The following is a 19,560-nucleotide window of genomic DNA, read 5'->3' as shown; positions in this document are numbered from 1 at the left end:
ACATGTGAGGCACTGGGTATGATCGTTGGCACCACATAAAAATAAACAAAATAGCCAGGTGCAGTGGTGCACGCCTGTAATCCCAGCAGCTCTGGAGGCTGAGGAAGGAGAATCGCAAGTTCAAAGCCAGCCTCAGCAAAGGTGACATGCTAAGCAACTCAGTGAGACCCTGTGTCTAAATAAAATACAAAACAGGGCTGGGGATGTGGCTCAGTGGTTGAGTGCCCCTGAGTTCCAAACCCAGTATCCCCACCCCCCAAAAAAATTAAAAAACAATTAATTTTGGATTCAATAAAGTGACTCCTTATTCCCCTGGCTTTCTTTTCATACCATGTGACAATATTTTTTCTTGGTACTGGGGACTAAGTCCAGGGCTTCACACATACTAAGCAAGCACTGTACCACTGAGCCACATCCCCAGCCTTTTAAATTTTGAGACAGGGTATTGCTAATTTGTCCAAACTGGCCTTGAACTTGTGATCCTCCAGCCCCAGCCTCCAGAGTAGCTAGGGTTACAGGTGTGCACCACCATACCTGGCTCCACATGACAAATTTCTAACAGCAAAGAGAAATTCAGGAGTACGAAGTACAAAGAGAAAATGATTATGAAAAGAACATATTCTTCTATGCAAAGAAAATCATTTTTGTAGGTATTTTTTTTTGCTTCATTTTACAAGGAACAGAGATATTTAAATAGTTTTTGTAAACCTCACAGATGGATATTAAATGTTATTTTTGAGATCTTTTTACTATGGAAAATGTTAAACATAAGGAAAAGTAAACGGAAAAGCAGGATGGACTGCCTCATGCCCACCTTTACCAGCCATGGCCTCGCGACCCACCCATTTCCCACACCACCCATGTTTTGAAATAAATCCTAAGTATGTTTTTCATCTGTAAATATTCAGCATGTATGTTTAAAAGACACAGACTAGAGCTGGGGGGAGCTTAGTGGTAGAGTGCTTCCTTAGCACCTACAAGGCAACACACACACACACACACACCACGATTTTTTAAAAACATAAGTACACCATTAATACATCCAAAAATTTACCAAGAATTCTTTAACATCACCAAATACAAAAACCAAAATTTCACATTTTCCAGAATGCCTTATAAATTTTGTTCTATTGTTTCTGTATAAGTCTAAATTATGTCCAAATGTTGCAGCTAGTTAATGTGTCCGACTTTTGTTTTAATAGCAATAATTCAACATATTTGAAAAAGTAAATGTTTTAATGAATTTAAATACTTATATCCAATATAACAGGAGTAAAGAATCAGAGGAAGTCACCCTCGCTGAGCACTGTTGACTTGCTGTGCTATCAAAGTCTGGACACCTGGTCAAATTAAGCACACTTAGGGAAAGTGGGGGTGATTTCATTTTTGTCTTTTTTCAAAACCTTTCCTTTAACACTCATAGTTTATAATACAATTTTTTTTGAGGAAGTTTAATAAACCCTGCTAACAAAACCCTTCTATGATCTCTCATTTGTTTGCTTCATATTTTCTCTTTTATTTTGGCCCAATACTTGTTTTTTTCATCTGAAATTAGCTCGAGATCACAGGATTTCAGAGTTGGAAGGGATCATGTGGCTTCCTGATCTCAGAAAGTAGGCAGCTTTGATATTAGGGTAATCTAGGTGCTCCCAGTGAGAAGGGCACCTCGAGGATACCACCTGCTAATGCTGCAGACCAAGTTCTCGTTGGTTCTCAGACACTCCCTGCAAATATGATCAGGAGCAGTTTTAGTAGTGTAACAGGAAATAACTTTGAATTTGATCGTTTTATAAAGGTTGGTAAAGTTGGTATTTCCTTTGACGTGTTGAAATGACCTTATTTTACAAGTAATAAAGTAGTACATTTAGCTCAAGATTTGAAGTAATAAAGCTGGACACCTATCATGCACAGAAGCATGCCAGAGTCTTTCCTCAGCAAATACTAGAACAAATGGCCTTGTGGGCTATCAACAAGTAAAACATGCAATATAAACTATGTGATGGTACACTGGTATGAGCTATTCTAAACCTTAGTTAGGAATTAATAGGTCTTCTGAAATGTGCATATCAAGTTTAAATAGTAGTTCTTAGGTTTTTTTTTTTTTTTAATTATTACATAGTGGTTCCTTGCACATCTACTGGTAAATTCTAGGTAGCACTTCACAGTACAGTAAATTCACTAATTAGAAGCAAAAAAAAAAAAAAAAAAATTGAATGGAAAATCAGGAGTCTGAGCACAATCCACGTATGTGACACTTTACATTAAACCTAAGAATTAGAATGCCCAGTAAAACAATTAAAAAATACTTCTTGAGTATTTCATATATGTAGGAACCTGTAGTAGGAACATTTTGCACACTAAAATAACTAGAATGACACCAAATTAAAGCATTAATTAGCTTAAAGGAAATACTTAAAGGTAGCAATTTAGAGAAGGGGATTTTTGAAAAAGTTTTTTAAACTCAGTCCTATAAAAATTTCCTAAAGAGGGGCTGGGGGTGTGGCTCAAGCGGTAGCGCGCTCGCCTGGCATGCGTGTGGCCCAGGTTGGATCCTCAACACCACATACAAACAAAGATGTTGTGTCCGCCGAAAACTAAAAAATAAATATTAAAAAACTCTCTCGCTCTCCTCTCTCTCTAAAAAAAAAAAAAAAAAATTCCCTAAAGATCCTAATTGGAACAAGTTATACTTAACTTATTCTATGTATGTACAATATTTCAAAATATACTCTACTGTCATGTGAAAAAAATTCCCTAGAATTTATTTGTTCCAAGCTCTACAATATAAACAAAATCCTAAACAACCCAAACAAACACAAACCAGTATAAACCTAACAAATTTAAATACCAACAATGCTCTGATTTCAATCCTGTTCATTTTTATTGCTTAGATTGACTTCACTCATTTTCTCCTAAAACCCCTAATGTATGAATTGTTCTTTATCCTGTGTACTGTCTATTTTCCTGATTTACCAAAATACAAAACTTCGAGGGGCTGGGGCTGTAGCTCAGTGGTAGAGCGCTTGTCTAGCATGTGTGAGGCTCTGGGTTAGATCCTCAGCACCACATAAAAATAAATAAATAAAATATATGAATTGTGTCCATCTATGACAAAGGAAAAAAATGTTTTTAAATTCAACCTCTTATTATTTTAAAACAAATTGAAAGCAGGAGTCATAGTAAACAGAATCCACTAGATTCCAGTGAGGCCATTACAGGGTTGATTTGTTCAGTTATCAAAAAAAAATACAGGGGTAAATTGGATACCACATTCTAACACATCTATCCATCTTACCTGGCTCATAAAGGAAATAGTGTTCACATAAATACCTATGCATATTCTGACAGTTTTGGAAATGTCAGCTAAGAAATGCAGTATTGACAGGGTCACTTTATATGTTCAATAAAACGAAGGATATGTGCAATTCGAACTTTTTGATCTTAGGATCCTGTTTTTACCATTTGCACATGCCTCTCCCTCAATGCATATTTGAAACAGTGGAATCTCTCAAAGAATCCTCTTAACTGCAAAACAAATCATGGTAAATGAATACTAATTCTGTTAAATGGCTTTAGAAATGATAATATTTTAGTTTTCCATACTTAGTACTATTTATTTCCCTTTTTGTCATGCTTTGTCAAAGTTTGTAGCCTGTTTATATATATGTGTGTGTGTGTGTGTGTGTGTGTGTGTGTGTGTGTGTATTTCTTTAGTCCTTTATTAAATCACTCATCGAATGATTTTAGTGATTTTTCTTTTGTTAATGCCCATCTATCCTTTCACCTTGTCAAGGATAATTAGAACTTTAATCTGCTTTTCCAAGGTGCTGGCTAGTTAAGGATCACTAGGAAATTTCATAAGCTTAGCATATGCAATCACTTAGTCACTAACTAAAACTTAGCAAAAGTTTACTGAGCCATATCTATTTTTCGAAAGCAGCTTCGACTGAATATGAGAATGAAAATCTATATTTGAGGGTCAGATCAGGCTAGAAACGTAAAACTTAAAGTAGATTAGATTAAGGAGGCTGAAATACAGCCCTTAGAATAATGGACAAGAAATATCCATGAACTAAAAGTCTGCAGTTATTGGTTACTTTGGATACGCTAACATTTCTCATCTCTGAGTGACATTCTTAAAGGGCTCCAAATCATGAGATTTGAGTGCAAAATTTGAATACTAACAACAGAAGAATCGGAATAGGTTGGAATAGGAGAGGAAGGAAGGAAGGAAGGCTGGTGACAGTCTAGGAGAAGTGTAGCTGGAGCTGGTCTGGAGCACAAATGAAGATTAAGCAGAGAGCCATGTGCTCAGGGAGATAAGGAGGCATCCCTTCAAGTCCTTGCTACTGGATGGGACTGATAGAAACTGGAATGTGTTTCTGGAGGGTGGAGAAAAACGGAGATACAGTGAGTGCCTTTGTTACCACACCCAGGGAAATAATGGCATTTACTCGCCCTGGTTTAAAAAAAAAAAAAAAGTTCCTAGAAACCACATTGTCATGGTCTATCTGCTGTAGAATCTTCTTGTGACTGGAGAGCAACCTAGAGTCTATATTGGAGATAGAGAGAATGACCAAGGAGCTCTTAGAACCCTTTGCAAGAACAGTGACTGTGAAAAAAATCCACAACACTGCAGGCTTGAAATGAATTGGAAGAAGTATCTTTTGAGGTAGAAAGATGAATATTTGTTGAAATGGTGGTACTCTGTTCAAATGAAAGAAAGCAACTTATAAAATAATATATGCAAGAGAACCCATACTAATTACTATTTTTAAAAATACTTGATCTAAAAAAAAAAGTCTGGAAAGTTACATGTCAAGTATATCTGGGAATAGAATATAATTTTTTATGTTTCAATTGCTCACATGTGTTTTCTGTTGATAATTTTGCAAAAAGAATGCATTACTTGTACAGTTGTTTAAAAAAGATATAAGAGGGGCTGAGGCTGTAACTCAGTGGTACAGTGCTTGCCTCACATGTGTGAGGCACTGGGTTCAATCCCAGTACCACATAAAAATAAATAAAGATACTGTGTGTTCATCTACAACTAAATTTTTTTAAGTATTTAAAAAAAATGTGCAGTGGCACATACCTGTAATTGCAGTGGCTCAGGAGGCTGAGGCAGGAGGATCCCAAGTTCAAAGCCAGCCTCAACAAAAGCAAGGTGCTAAGCAACTCAGTGAGACCTTGTCTCTAAATAAAATACAAAATAGGACTAGGGATGTGGCTCAGTGGTCTAGTGCCCCTGAGTTCAATCCTTGGTACTGCTCCCTCCACACACAAAAAAAGAGCTAGGACTTCCTGTCTTTGGTTGCAGAGAGGAAAAAAAAGAGTTAAGAGGAAGAAGGGAGATCTTTGCTTCCACATCTGCATTTTCGAGGCCTTATTATTGGGAACCCCCAGCTCCAGGACTAACAAAGAACTGATTTTTATCACTTCTGAAGACAGGGAATTTATAATTTCAAAGTGATACACAGTCATCATTACTTCTGCAGATGTCATCACAGTGCCTGCTACACTATAGAACAGATTACTAATAAATTAATATTCTACAGAAAATATAAAATATTATTTGGGGGCATCTTTTAGAAAGAGAAAAGCATTTGTATAAAAATACTTAAACTGATGATTATGAACTAACTTTGAAACAAAATACTGTACTTGATTTCCCACTAATATTAGCCCTCAAAATGCACACCTTGAATAATCACAAGAAACCTGGACTCAATGGGCCTAACTAGTGGTCCATATAATTACACCATGTAACTGCTTTTAGGAGCCGGTGCATTTAAAAGAATGAGCAAAGATATGTTCAATCCATCACCAAGAATGAAATATTTATAGAGAATGGGAGGATGGAGATTAATCTTCCTATATATCCTTGAGGTAATACAAGGTATTTTCTAATTCTCACTAGTCTATCTGTAGTACTACTAAAAAGCAATAATACTGCCAAGTGTGGTGGCTCACACGGGTCATCCCGGTGGCTTGGGAGGCTGAGACAGGAGGATCCCAAGTTTGAGGCCAGCCTCTGCAATTTAGCAAGGTCCTAAGCAACTTATTGAGACCCTGTCTCAAAATAAATAATAAAAAAGGGCTGGGGATGTGGCTCAGTGGTTGAGCGCCCCTGGGTTCAATCCTTGGTACCAAAACAAAACTCCAAAAAACCAAGCAGCAGTAATACCGTAAATTCTAAAGCAAGCCTTTCAACATAAGTTTCTTCAACTTTTCTCCATTCACCTTGAAATTCCTGCAATACTTACCATCATCCCTCCCTCTTCTTTTCAGGTTAACTACCTCAAAAGAACAAGAACAACTGGCCTCTTAATTCTTGATCCCTTGACCTTCTCTTTCCATTGTTTTTCTTAAATCTTTACTTTTCTCCTTATCCATGCTTACTTTCTGGCCTGAGTCTGCTCAAGGTCTGGTCTGCTGAGGGAAGGAGGGGGCAGCCTCCCTCATGGGAAGCAAGCTCCCCAGCTCCAGCCGCCTCATCTCCAAATACAAAGAGGATTCTCCTGGGCTCCTACCTTCTGTAACCTCAAGGCAGCACCTCCTTGCGAGGCTCTTGCTTCTTGCTTTGGTGCTCCTGAGCTCCTTTCCAACCACCTGCTGGCTACTGGTCCTCCTCTTCTCCCCTCTATGGCAAACGCCCGTGCTGGGCTCAGCTCGCTACGCTGCTTTCTCTGGTTCATCTGATCCACTCCTGCGTTTTTAGCTCCCAAGCTCTTAATGCCCTCGATAAATCTCTCCCAAGCTGCTTTTCTTTTTTCCACTGAGGCTGGCCTAGTTCTGGAAACTCATTACCAGTCCAAGTTCTCGTTCCCAATCTCTTTCTTCCTCTAAGTCAGTCTACAAACGGTCCATGGAGTAGTCTTTCAAAGGCTCTGATGGCATCTGTCTCTTCTATTCAAATATCTTAAATGGCTCCCCACTATCTACCGTTCAAAGTTCAAACTCTTGGTATGTGATTCAAAGGCCTTTGATTTGTCCCTGTCCTTAAGTACTCTGCACTTGTTCACAATGTCTGAACAGGGCTAAAAAATACATTGATTATGTCCCACCCTATCTGCAGAAAAACTGACGGGCATTCGAGACTCATTCAGACTCCATTTCCAAGTGACAGAAGTCATGGCTTCCCTCCTCACACACAGAAAGTCTTTGACAACTTCTTGATGGTGTTGATGTCCCATGCCTTGATTTTAAAGGGCATGCTCACTTCTTAATTTCATTAACTGAATATGACTAACAGTTGGAGTCTTTATTATTTGTTCTCCACAGTGCCTTCAAGGTAGCAGTTAAATTCAGGCTGTTCATCTGGAATGAAGGACTACCTGGCCAGCATCTGAGCATAAGCCTGCCTCTACTTTATTTCTGAGGAAAAGGCCTAGCAAATAAATCAGCTAAATAAACAGTATCCGTGCGTGTGTGTGTTTGTGTGTGTGTATGTATGTGAAGAGATATTGAATAAATGACTCAAAAGAAACCATTTAAAGGCATTTTCATTTGAATTATACCCAAGGGAATTAAAACACGTTCACACAAAAACTTGTAAATGGATGTTTACTGCAGCATTATTCATAAATTGCCAAAAAGTGGAAAGAACTCTAACATCCATCAACTGGTGAAGAGATGAACAGAATGTGGTCTGTCCATACAATGGAATATTATTTTGCAGTAAAAAGAGTGAAGTACTGAAGCATGCTACGACATGGATGGATTTTAAAAACACAGAGGAAGCACGGTACAATAGTTAGGAACACAGGTCAGGACTGAGTTCAAGTCTAGATTCTGCTACTGACCTTGAGAAAACACCTAACCTCTCTGAACATCAGGGCACATCCCCTTAGAGTGTGGGTGTGTGTGCAAGCACACCTGTGTCCACACATAGAAGAAGCCATCAATGCCTTCTGAGATATTTTAGCATATAAAGCACAAATTGCAACGCCTGGCATCACTGACTGCTCGATAATCAGCAACTATTATTGTTGTGGTCTAAACTGTGGAGTTAATGGCTGGTCTTATTTTACAAGGTATGTTTAAGGCTAACCAGGAATTTATTAAAAAAGGCATTTTTATATTAGGTTAACTCAATTAAGTGCGCTTTCTGTATGTTTTTCTAGCATCAATCATATGGGTCTTTACAGCATTGCACTAGCCAAATAGTTTGATTTTCTGCTTATTAATTAAGTAAAAGACAGTCTTATTCAGAACTAGTACACAGCCTGACACAAGTAAATGGTCACTATTTACTGAATAAATGTACAAGAAGCATGGTATTACTGGCTGCATCCAAAACCAAACTTTAATGCAAATCAAAGCATTAACTAGACAGTGTCTCTATGTTCTTATCCATTTTGCACTTTAAGGTTTTTATGTTTATTTGGGTGTCCTAAATGCTCTTTGCAATCAATACAAAGGAATGTATTTCAAAGATAGATGACTAATTGACAACTGAGGCAAAAAACACCCAACTTAAGTAACAAGCATTCCTATGTTTAAGCTATATTTCATCTTCCCTAATAGAGTTTTCCTGCAGATTGGGTGTTTTTTTTTTCCTTTTCTTCTTTATTTTTATTTATTTATTTATTTTAATTTTTGAAAGCAGTGTTCTTTTGCAATTAATTTCAGTATCCCTTCAAAGACAGAAGTTGGGAGTACAGCTCAGTGGTGGAGCACATGCTTAGCATGTACAAGGCCCAGGCACCATAAAAGAAAGAAAAAAAAAACCCATATGTATGTGTATATGTACTTATTTGCATACATACACATAGTTTTTCATAGAGAAAAGCAAACATATCAATCTATAACCAAATACAAAATCATTTTCCTTTATATTAAACTTGGCCCCATTTGGAAAAATATCCGGATCCCTTCAGCATCACCAGGATTACTGACTTGATTTCGGTAGACATGATGGAATAAATCTACTTTGTCTTCTTTCCCTTCAAATGGTAGATACCAATGATAGGAACTGTGAAAGTTATAACTGTAAGATAAGGCCCTATATTCAAAATCTTTACATGAGTGAAGATATAACAGCAAATAATATACGACGCCACACACATTTTTGTTCATTGCTTTGTGCAATAAAAAATCACCTGAGAGTTTGCAGGGCAGGGGCTGGGGCTCTGTGCTAGAGCACCTGCCTAGCATGTGTGAGGCCCTGGGTTCGATTCTCAGCACTGCATATAAATAAATAAAGATCCATGGACAACCAACAAAATATTTTTTAAAAATTCCCTGGGAGTTTGCAGCAAAAACAGTAAGAGATGAAATAGGGAAGGCTTCAAACAGAAAGTGAACTTGTCACAGGGTCTTGAAGGAAAGGAGCAGGCAGAGGTTCTCCGGAGGAGGGCTTTTTGGATCCAGTAAATAGCAGCACCAAAAGCACAGACTCCAAGTTTGAGAGACTCCATGTTTGAGAGGCTGACTTCAGAGACCAGCAAGGATGGGTCCAAGTATACAGGAAATGAAGCGGGATGAACAGTGTGGGGACAGATTAGGAAGGGTGTTGACAGTAAGACAGAAGGAGGTGGATGTAATGTAGTGGAAAACCGCCAGCCACTGAAGCTCCCTGCACAGGGGAATGGCCCACTGGAAGGAGGTGTAAAGAAGGATCTTGAGGGAGCTTTAGGACAGGGACCCAAACACACAGGGTATCTAGGTGGCAATGTTGCGAATATAAAGTTAGGGGCTACCAGAAATGGGGAAAAGACAGACTAATTCAGGAGCAGGCCACAGGGCAGAAGGGTTAGGCTACAGATTAACACCCAGAAACTTCAAGCCCTAGAAATATGTTCACAAAGGCTAAACATCTTTCAAGTAGGATAGAGGCAGTTTCAGTGTTTGGTTTATTCAATTTATTGCAGGTGTCCCTCAAATTTTACATCTGCTTTGCTAACACGTTCCATAAAAATTTGCTTATGTAAGAATTAGCTGTATTGTTTTCAATTCATGAATGAAGTTAGCTGACCCATCACAGGACAGTGAACCCTCAGGGATGCAGAGCAGAAACAGAAAAACATTCTTCTTTATGCTCAAATATATATTTTCTGTGGTCTGGTTTCACCAAGGCAAAGAACAAAAACTTGTCTTTTTTAGCTGATCTTAAGACACAGTCCTAACTTTTTCTGATAGTGGTCTGCTCAGAAGAAAATGAATACACAAACATGCACATACCCTAGGAAAAATGAATTTAAAAAGAAAATCAACACTTTGCCACTTCGATTTCCTGAGTTCTATCCAACCGGGAGGAAATTCTCTTAAGTGAAAGAGAAAAATGTTGCTAAAGATAAATATGTTGGACCATGGAACCATTTTGACTAATCATTATTAAATCTACAGCCAATGGCCCCTTTTCTGCCACCCCCTTAGGATGGGCAGCACAAAATATAGTTAGAGGAGTGGCTCACTCAGTGGATGTCATTCATGTGGTCCTGCGGTATTTGCTGAATTTTTCTGTCATTATAACACTGATTCTATGGCCTGTGCATGTTTCATGTGTTATTATCTCTCTGCTCATGATCATTTCCTGGTGGAGCCACGGAAGAGGATTGGAATAGCCAAAAAGAACAACAGGGAACATCACCATTATCACTCTTTTGTCACGTGTGACCAACTTTGTGCTTTCCACACATTATTTCATTTAATCATTGCAGCAATTGTGTAAGGTGGACGCTGTGGTTAATGTCCACTTAATAGTTGAAGAAACTGAGGTTTCAAGGACATTAAAGGATCTGTACAAGGTCATAAACTAGCAGATGGCAGACACATTCATCTGTCCTGCTCCTGTAAGTTGTTATGGTGCCAACTCCAAATATAAGTGATCAAAACCAAAAGTAGGAAATATAAGGAAGCTGGGCATGCTGTCACCGTGTAAGGTTAGGGAGGGGCACCAGATCCAAGAGCTGTGTTGTCAGTGACACAAATGGTAGGCTGCCTGGCTCCTTCAGCTGAAAACACTGCACTCTCTTCAGGAAGAGCGGTGGGACCTCACTATGAATTGGGAGTTGTACAGGCCCTTCTTTCAGTGGAACAATTTATATGACGTATACTATTTGATGATATCCACAGAATCTCCATATCCTCAGTTTGGTTATATTAAAAAAAAATACAATGTCAGGTACAGTGGTGCACATCTGTAATCCCTGCAACCTGGGAGGCTGAGGCAGGAGGACAGCCTCAATAATTTAGCGAGGTCCTAAGCAACTCTGTGAGACCTTGCCTCTAAATAAAAAACAAAAAGGGCTAGGAATGTAGCTCCGGGATTAAGTGCCCCTTGGTTCAATCGCTAGTACCAAAAAATAACTAAATAAAAAAATGCTGCTACTTAAATTAGTAGATGAACTAGGCTAGTTGGTGACATGACAATTCTTTTAAAAGTATTTTCTTAGATTATTCAGTGACCTGAGCAACTTGTGTAACTCCTGCCAGTAAACTAACCTTCTAAAGGCACTTCTCAGTACAAAAAATATATTCATAAGACACTTCTAAAAATAACTCTCCACTGTAATTCCCTCCTTATGCATCTGGGCACAGATGTCATATTTCCTCCACAAAGCTTCCTTTTATGTTGCAACAGTAAGAATATCAATTTCTAACTGAACCAGAACAATCTAGAGCTACTTACTCCTTCACAGGAGAGGATCATTTTTTTTTTTTTTTTTTTTTTTTTTTTGAGTATTTTCTGTAATAGTCTGAATGTGATGGGACATCCTTACACCTTAGTTCTGCAACATTCTTAAATAAACAATAAAGCAGTTGTGGTTTTAAATTCTGCCTCCCCTCCCCCTTCTTTTTTCAGCTAACACGTGGCCTTCCACAAAAGGGTCAGTATGATCTTTGCAGACCAGAGATAAGGAATATGACCACGGGAAACTAGAGAATATAAGATTAAGCATATGTCAAGTCACTCAGGAGCGTATGCAACCAGGAAACTGTTAGGACTGGTTAAATAAACATGCACAAATTAATAGGATGCAGTTAGTAACTTCCACTTTTCCCTTGACTGGTGGCATTTTTGGCAGGCAGCCAGATAATCTGCAATAATCTGTCACTGTGAAGCACCACCCACTTCCTCTGCCCCTGCCCCACCCCCACCCAAACTATGACTGGGATCCTCTGGCCTGGGAGTCTAACATTCAGATGACCACAAAAGGCCCCTCTCTCTAGGAAAACTGAAATTGACATAATTTGTACTGTTCAGTCTTTGACAGTCATAAATCTTGAGAGAAAAAGCACATGCTACCTGCTCCACATTTCAAGGATTATTGGAAATGTTAAATTTCCTTTTTTATGTATTAGACAGCTCCTCCCCCTCCCAATGAGTAGCAGCCACTGTAATGACGGCTGAATGAAAAACTCATCCTATGTATAATGTTAAGAGCTAATTTACACATACAGTATGTAAAATATCAGGAGTCTGGACATCAGGGTTACGTTAGCTTACACATTTCATTTAAACTTTGTTCAAAGAGCCTAGCAAAGTTGGTCTCCTCATGGCTATTTTATTTTCATACTTCCCCCCACTTTCCACATGTTTTATTGGTGCATTAAATCATATACAATATTTTATACTTTAGTAACTGACCCTATGTATTAAAATGATAAAAAATTACAAAACAAAGTAAATATGAGTAGATGCTCTGATCTTTTTGTCTGTTTTTGAATGTAATTTGGTATTATAGTCAAGAAATTTCTTTGCTTTCTCTCCTGTTTTCTTTTTTTCTGTGAGAGAATACAAATATTAACTATAATATTTTTAAAGATCTCTAGGATGGATAGTTGGCCATTTTGAGAGGCTTAATTTTGAAATATGTTTTAAAGTAATAATATCATTCATTAGCATAAACTGTATCCATCTAATAAAGATGAACCTTTAACATTTAAAAATTGTTTTGTTTAAAGGAGTCTTCTGCTAAGATTTTGATATTTTATTGGCAACTCAGCATTTACCTTACTTATCCAGGAGAAAGGAAAAATTTTAAAAGCCTGATTTTTTAAAAAAATTGACACTTGTAGAATATCAGGCTACTAATTAAAATAGAGGATATGAATCCAATGCCTTTCAAGACTGATTGTGCCTAATGGGACTTTGGGTTAAGGCCATAAATATTCACATGAAATTCAACAGGGAGTTTACTCCTGTTTATTCACAATGCTTACACACAAACCATATTCACAATAAAACACTGAAAGTAAAAATTCCAACTACGCTTACTCACAGTCAGTCTTCTCAAATGCATGTTCTATTATTTCTAATCCAACACATTAAAAACTGTAAAAATTCTTTATTTAGCCATTGCAATCATTAAGTCTGCCCCAGAGATGGCTTTCTTTAAACAGCTGCCTCTTACTCACAGGAAAAATAAAATTGAACTACACTCAAGTTATGAGAACACCACTAGGCTATTAAGCACCTTCATCCCGAGAAAGGAAGTTATTATAGACACTTAGTTTTTTGTAAGTGAGACTTAAAGTACTTCCTGGTCAGACAGTTAACGCCAACAGCACTTTATGCAGCTTTATATTTCAACATTTTGGAAAGAATTTTCTGAAAACCTTTTCCAGAACTTTCCTCCTAGTCCCTTTAAAAGAGAAAAACTTGCTCAAGGTAAACAAATCACCTGTAAAAATCTATGATATTTTATCAGTGTTTACCGATATAGTAGCATATAAAATCAGAATGGGTTACTGTTATTGATAACAATATCGGTTTAAGTTCCAATTAGTTTACATTTATGCACTCTCTGCTCCCCTGCCTAATGTGCTAGAGTAACATTTCACAGGATACAATGTTAGAAAGAAAAAGAACAGAAATGAAAGGACAACTCACCAATTCCTTGGTAGTGAAGAAAAGGCAAATAACCATTCACATCTTAACTTTCAAATCTACAGTTCTCTCTTAAGTTTATATATTTATTATTTATTAAAAAAAAAAAAAAAAGCAACTTCCAGAAACCTCCTACAATAAGGAACTGGAGATAAAAAGAGCATGAGGGTGCCGCACGTTGCTATCAGCCCTGTGAGCTGAAGCATTTCCTGTCGCACCGCCCATTGGCTCTCACAGGTGCAGTGCCTATGGGCGGCGCCTCTCTAGGCTTCCAAAAGTGATCCGCTAAAGGGGATTTGAAGGTTGACACAACCCATATTTGGAACATTTGGAGCAGAAAAGACAGAACTACCTTGGAAATGCTGAGAGCTTTGAGCTTCCCAAACTAGGCTGGTTAGGAATTGGTGATTACTCAATTCAAGGGCTGGAGTAAATCCTACTTTAACAGGGTTTCCTAATTTTTTTTTTCTAGGTGCACTATTATCAAGAATGTATGTGACTTCAGATACTTATTCCCTTCTTTGCCCAAAGCGCAGTTCTAGACACTAGAAAATGATAATGAACAAAACTGAGTCTTGGTGGTGGTCATTCATGTAGTGGGTGGTTGAGGACTTTGTATATAATGAGAACACTTTCATAAAAGCAGAGACTAAAGAAATTTGGATGGAAATTTGGAAAGTCAATGGTAATTAGCACTTACTACTAAAAAGCATTGAAATGAACGCTGCCGCTTTAAGCCAAAAAGAACTTTTCCAGAACCTAGTACATAAAAATAAGAATTTGTACGTTTTCAATGTTTCAAAAAAAGCATGTTGGAGGCAATGGCATATGCTCCAGCAGAGAAAGGGAAAAACTTCTCACCATGAGTCACCAGTGACTAAGTTCTTTTAATTCAGGCTTAAAACACATTTCAAACCCAATTACTAGTACATGCAGAAAACTGATAACAACCCCAAATTAACATCAGAAGCTTGATTTGACCAATTTTCAGGGTCAAAATCAGCATCTAAGAAAAACAAGTGAAATGTTTAAAGGGATAATGCTCCTGTACCGAATCTTATTATTATTTTGGTCTTATGAGTCTTTAATGCCTAAGGCCATGTCAGCAAGCTTCCATTAGACTTTGTTCCAAAGAATAGTTTTCTTAGGTTTTTAGCTAGACTGAGACACAATCATCTTCAACGTATGGTATGATGGTAGCAATGACTTTTTATTTGCATTCAATTAAATAATAATATAGCAAATTCAAGGCTGCTCAAGGAAAATGAATGTAGTCTGGGTGTGGTGGCTATATAATCCCAGCTTTTTGGAATACTGAGGCTGGAGACCCACACATTCAAAGCCAGCCTGGGCCATTTTGCAAGACCCTGTCTCAAAATAAAATAAAAAGGGCTGGGGATGCAGCTGTGGTAGAATGCTTGCTTAGTTAGCATGGGCTAGGCCCTTAGTTCAATCTTTCCTACAAGAATAAACAGGAAAAAAAAAAAAAAGTAAAACCCTGAGTAAAGTATATAAATATACTCTATTCTTCCTAGCCAGTAAAGTCAACTGCCTTGAACTTTACTTCTTCATGTTTAAAATAACAAAACCTGTTTTAGTTAACAAATTGGAGGAATTCCCAAAGCCAAATTTCTCTGCTAGTTATGCAAATACTTACTAAGTGACTACTACATGCTAGTCAATTGTTCTGTGAGTTAGGGCTACAGCAATGAATGAAACAAAAAATTTCTATCTTCAGGGACCCTAAATTCCACCACAGGAATTTAAGACAAACAGACAACTGTATTTTGGTATGTCAAAAGGTGGCAAGTGCTATGCAGAAGAATTCAATATGAAAGATGGAGACAACAGTAAGTTTATCTGAGTGTGACTGCAAACTGCTTCCACTACAAAGTGGGGCACTTGCTTTGCTTTGAAAGATCAGAGTGTTAAGCTTTTTCCAGACAGACTCAAGTGAACGACTATCTCTCTTGCAAATGATAGAGATTCTTACTTCATTTGTTGCTAATACCCACAGGAAGGAAAGCAAAATTCCAAAGACCCATCTAATAAAACCATCACCTAAGGAAATAAAATAACAAATCCTAAATATTAGAGTCAAAATGCACTTTAGGGAATATCACTGATGCTTAAACAGAGCATACAAGTTTCCGTATATTTAATACCACAGGCATCAATTTGCCAACCGTCAGGGTCAGAAGTGAATTCTTCCCTTAGGAATGATCCTTGTTATGTTCACTGGCAGCAATAACTTTGTTTTATAATTATTTGTATAAATATAATTGAATATTATTTTGAATTGAGTATGTAAATTTAACACAATTCAACAATTAAGATACCATTTGCAAGGCACTTGTTAAATGTGTGTTAAGACACTCTTTTTAGCATCAAGAAGATGGATGTCTGGGAAGGCTAAGACAAGTATAAACCCTATAGTGTGCTATCAGGAGAACAGAACGTAATGAGAAGAAGTACAGATCAAATACTTAGGTAATCTAAAGGAGAAGCATCAGGAGGATGATCAGAGGAGGATCCTAAAAAATGGCATTAGAGGCAGGCCTCAAGAATGAGGCACAGAAGGTGTCCCGGCAAAAGAAAGGGCAGGAACAAAGGCGCGCAGGTCATTCTGGTTGTGGCAAAGAACATGCATATATAAATAAATAAATAAATAAATAAATAAATATATATATATATATATATAAATATATATATATGCACAAATATATGCACATACACACATATACATATGTATACATGTACATATACACTCACATGCGTGAGTATATCTAAGACTATATTAGTATATGTGCATATATGAGTATATGTGTGTGTGTGTAATAAACTGGGGTGACAGGAACCTAAAAAACGGGTTGATAGATTTGTACTGAATTCAGTAAGCCATGAGAAATTATAAAAGACTTTGAGCAAGTGAATGACAAAATCAGAGCTGTACTTTAGGGAGAATAAGACAAGCGAACATAGAAAGGACAAAAAACAAGAGGAGACTGGGAAACTGTCACAGTCGTCCTTCCACAGCACCTATTAAGGCCTTCACTGGATCCTACTTGGATAGCAAAGGGTGGAAGTTGTGCTTCATTGGAAAACCAGATATAGGGCTGGGGGTGTGGCTCTATGGTAGAGCACATGCTTAGCAGGCAGCCGGCCCTGGGTTTTTGACCTCCAGCATGCCAACAACATCAACAACAAAAACCCAAAGAAGACCTAGGTCATAGTGGTCATGTGTTTGATGGCCATTGTCTGTGTGACTCTGGGAAGTCATTTACCCTCTGAGTCTCGGTTCACCTTTGTGTGAATCTATTCATCTTTCTTTTTGGAATCATAAGCCATGGGGTTCAGCAAAGCATTAGAAATGGAAGTAGAGGAAAAATAGCAATGAATAATTGTTTCAAGTAAGTAAAATAAGAAGCAGTGACCATTTATTAAGCAATTTCTATATGTTTGTCATCGTGCTTGGTACTTTACATAAATCACTTCATTCATTACTTCCAAGAATCCCAAGAAGTTTGTGTGTGTATATATGTGTGTATGTACATATATATGTGTATATATATTTTTTGTGTGTGAGTGTGTGTGTGTGTGAGTGTGTGTGTGTGTATATATATATATATATATATATATATATATATATATNGTCTCTGGGTCTCAGGTTCTTTTTTCTTTCCATTGGATCCTGATGCTTCATGTGGGAGATATACAGTGCTGACATTTATTCTTCTATTCCAGAGATATTGCCAGTCTCTTAATATCCTTTTGATGAATTATAAGCTCTCAATAAGGATTAGAAATCATGTGCACAAAAATACCATCTTTTAATTTGGCTGATCATTAATTCATTCACTCATTCAATTCACATTGACTGTGCAATCTCCACATTTTGTGCTTCATTATACCTGGTGTGGGGGACACAAAGGTGGAAAAGACCCTTCTATCTCTGTTCTCAACGTGCTCACAAGCTAGTAAATGACAAACACAACGTAAATAGGGGACTGGGATAGAATGGCTGTAGAGAGTTTGCAGAGACAATGGAGGCATAAAAGTACAGAAAGCATATTACTGCAATGTCATCTCTCTACTATTAAATCTTAACCTAGATCATTTTAAAACCACATTCATATGGTTTTGGAAAGTATTTGTGTATTTATCTATTCACCCTTCAAAAAATAAAGGCTAATATTCACAACAGAATGGAAAATTGGACATGAACTATGATTCTGTTCAGTACATCTACTTACAAGCCTAATGAGGTTACTAGTTTACTTAAGAAAATATTCTGGGGGCTGGGGCTCAGTGGTAGTGCACTTGCCTGGCACGTGTGAACCACTGGGTTCGATTCTCGGCACTGCATATAAATAAATAAAATAACGGTCTATCAACAACTAAAAATTAAAGAAAGTATTCTGTCTTGATTAGTGCCATCTATTGTAATGGGTAAATAAAATGTGTTTGAATTGTCATAACCCTTGATTTCTATGGACGGAAGCCAGTGTCATTAGACAGAAAGTGAAACATCTAACAATAATACTTATTGCCTAGAGACCCAGTTTGATCTGAGCTCTTCCAATGAGTACTTTGATTACAATATTAAAACAAAAAGCATAAGGTGGGGTTGGTTTTGCTAGCCATCATTTCAATGAGGCCAGAGGTGAAGTAAAAGGGCCTAAACACCTGACTCCAGCGGGTAAATTCCCACTATTAGAATCACGCCCCATGGTGCACACCTCTTTGGTGAAAGGCAGTAGGTTTCACTAGGTGTTAAACGCTTATTCCAAGCCATCTTCCTCTTTCACTCACTCTATGGATGAAAAATGTCTATTTGTGAAACAGCTGACAATGCTTGGAAGACTGGCCTGTGGTAACAAATGAATTGGCTTCTAAGTGATTCTGTTGCCAAAAAACTAGCATTTTACCTTGTAAAATAGAAATAAGTACCAGGTGCAGTGGCACACGCCTGTAATACCAGTGGCTTGGGAGGCTGAGGCAGGAGGATAGCAAGTTCAAAGCCAGCTCTAGCAAAAGTGAGGTGCTAAGCAACTCAGTGAGACCCTGTCTCTACATAAAATACAAAATAGGGCTGGGGATGTGGCTCAGTGGTTAAGGGCCCTGAGTTCAATTCTCAGTACCAAAAAAAAAAATGTTATGAAGACTTTATACTTTAATATCACTAACAAATCTCAGATTGGACAGAAAAAAACATTTAGGTTCATTTATATTTATGTAACTTTAACAACATATAGCCAGAACAATAAAAACTGATTTAATTCTTACTGGTTATAACTCATTTAGTAGTTCTTTTTTAAATTTGGTTCTTATGGCTTAGAAATGAGCTAGATTACATTTTGATCCACAAATTTACCTTAACCATAACTAAATGATAATTATAGTTGATCAATAAATGTCATTTATTTTTTTTACTGAGCTTAAGAAACAGGAACAAGCTTTTAACAAATCTCACAAACAGTAAAGCAACCAATTAAATGGAAAATTAGACAAGTCACAATTGTTAAATTGTTTTCTTTAAGTTAAAATGCATTGTATAACAATGGACTATTACTCAACCTTAAAGAAGAATGAATTATGGCATTTGCAGGTAAATGGATGGAGCTGGAGAATATCATGCTAAGTGAAATAAGCCTAATCCCAAAAACCAAAGCCAGAATGCTTTCTCTGATAAATGGATGATGATCCATAATGTCAATGGGGGC

At 37.4% G+C, this 19,560-nt stretch overlaps 1 protein-coding gene across 2 annotated transcripts in view; it reads right to left on the bottom strand.

Annotated features, from left to right (window-relative positions):
* Window positions 1-16,031, bottom strand: part of Taok3 (TAO kinase 3) — a 179,769-nt gene extending 163,738 nt beyond the window's left edge. Inside the window, exon 1 of one of the 2 annotated variants that reach the window (XM_048785725.1) lies at window positions 13,841-16,031. The gene's annotated coding sequence lies outside the window, so the exon portion shown is untranslated. The remainder of the gene's footprint in view (window positions 1-13,840) is intronic. The other variant, XM_015505188.2, reaches the window with a different exon arrangement.
* Between the last annotated feature and the right edge of the window lie 3,529 nt (window positions 16,032-19,560).

This window comes from Marmota marmota, unplaced genomic scaffold, assembly GCF_001458135.2.
Source record: "Marmota marmota marmota unplaced genomic scaffold, marMar, whole genome shotgun sequence".
Classification (NCBI taxonomy): Eukaryota; Metazoa; Chordata; class Mammalia; order Rodentia; family Sciuridae; genus Marmota; species Marmota marmota.
This window is presented reverse-complemented; position numbering and strand designations above follow the sequence as displayed.